The sequence below is a fragment of the Emiliania huxleyi genome (genome assembly GCF_000372725.1).
Source record: "Emiliania huxleyi CCMP1516 chromosome Unknown EMIHUscaffold_150, whole genome shotgun sequence".
NCBI lineage: Eukaryota > Haptophyta > Isochrysidales > Noelaerhabdaceae > Emiliania > Emiliania huxleyi.
Genome location: NW_005201091.1, coordinates 18920 through 21120, shown reverse-complemented (window position 1 = coordinate 21120; position 2201 = coordinate 18920).

Here is a 2201-nt window from a genome sequence, read left to right as displayed (position 1 = left end):
GCAGCCGAGGTGCAGCCGAGGTGCAGCCGAGGTGCAGCCGAGGTGCAGTCGAGGTGCGGTCGAGGTGCAGCCGTGAGACCGACTTGCGACACGGCTGCAGGCGGCACGGCCGCTGTCGGCCGGCGAGGAGGTCGCGCCATCTCATACGGCGGGCACAGCGGGCAGCCGGCAAGAGGCGCCGTTCACGGCTCGGTCGTGTGAACAGGTCACCATCTCATACGGCGGGCACAGCAGGGAGCATTTTGCGCTGCACTACGGCTTTGCGCCGGCGGACGGGGGCGTGGAGGCCGCTTACCCGTCGCTCGACGCAATCTCGCTGCCGGAGATGCAGGGCTGGGCAGACAGGTGGGTGGACCCCCCCCCCCTCTCTCTCTCTCTCTCTCTCTCTCTCTCTCTCTCTCTCTCTCTCTCTCTCTCTCTCTCCCTCTCCCTCCCTCTCCCTCCCTCTCTCTCCCTCTCTCTCTCTCTCTCCCCACACACACACACACACACACACACACACACACACACACACACACACACACACACACAACACACACTTGGCAGGCAGGGGGGGTGGACGTCGCCTCATTCTAAGCCAGCAAGGCCATTGCGAACTGGACAGGCAGTGGGACTGGCAGGCGGGGGCGTGGGCGGTGGAGGGGGGCAAGCCTGCGCCTGCGGCGGCGGCGGCGGTGGAGGCGAGGCTGCTCGGAGAGAGAAGCGGAGACGGGCCGAGGCTGTCCGAGGCTCAGCCGAGATTGAGCCGGGGCTAGGCGCGCTTTCTCGGGGAGTACCGGAGGCACGTGGCGGCCGTGGAGCGGCCCCTGGCGACGGGCGACGCGGAGGTTGCGCTCGCGTCGTCGCCGTTTCGATGGAGACGCTTCCTGTCGGACGAGGAAGTCGATGCGATCCACGACGTTGGCCGCGAGGCGATGGAGGCGGGCGGGGCGGTCGAGGATCGGTCAGCGTGGGGTCAGCCGGCTGGGACGTGGCGCGTTGCTTACCTCAACGAGGGCGGGGTGTTCGAGCGGCGGCTTCCCCAGCTGTACTCGAAGATTCGCGCGGCGGCGCAGCGGGTGGCGGCGGAGCAGGGGTGGGGAGTGCTCTCGGCGACCAGCGCGCCAGTCAATTTTCGGTGCGTCGAGTACCACGTGATGCGCGAGGGGGGAGGGCTGCTTTCGCGGAGGCACCGCACCGAGGGCTCGCTGGTTCGCAGCATTTCTGTGTTGACCGATTTTCTTTCCTCGGAGGCACCGCGACGAGGGCTCGCTGCTAACCATCGACCTCATGCTGGCCGACGTGGCAGGTCTATGACACTGCCTCTCCCCACTCCCGGGCTCTGCGCAGCGCGCTGGCGGTCAAATGCGCATGGAAATCGATCCTTTCAAAAGCGCTGGCTCTCCAAAGCGCCGTCCCACTCCGGGGCAACAATTTCCCGGGTTGCCTTGCTTCAGGTTTGCGCGGAGGGGTCTTCCACACTCTGGGCGCAGACGGGCTGGCGGCGCACGCCTTCGAGAGAGGCGACGCGACATTCTTCCTCTCGCAAAAGATGCACTCGGTCTCGCGGCTCGACGCCGGGGAGAGGCGCGTGCTCGTCCTCGAGCTGTGGGAGGGCGGCGAGAACCACGCGCCCCTCGCGACGACCCCTTGCCGAAAGGACACTGCGTGCACGGCGGCCTTCACGGCGCCGCCCCTGTGAGTAGGCGCCCTCGCGCGACGAGCCTCACCGCTGGGAGGGCGACTGGAGGGAGGACCTGCAGCCCGCAGATTCGGTCCAGGCGCCGCGGGAGGGAGGGGAGGGGCACAGCGACGAGGGCGGCTTGCCGGAGGCCGCCGCCTCTCAGCCTCACCACGAGTCGCTCGAGGCGGGGGAGCAAGCGTGCAACGACAAGAGCGAGGGAGGTGTGTGAAGTAGCTCACGTAGGGGGTAGACAGCGCCCCAAAATCCACCAGTGTGGGATTTCGCGCAATCGCTTGACTCTGAAAAGCTGGCTATGTACCTTTCTGAGCGCTGTGGTCGCCGCAGACAGCTGGCTCCAACTTGACGGCGGCATGGAGAGGCATGATGCCTCCATGGCTAGTTCCATTTCACACTCTGACACGGTAATCTTGAAAACGTCTCCAACGGAGCTCCGTGTTGCTTCCAGCGCCCTCCCCCGCGCTCCCTGCGGCCATGGCCGATGCTCCTAGTATGAGAGAGGTCATCTGGCTACCGCGAT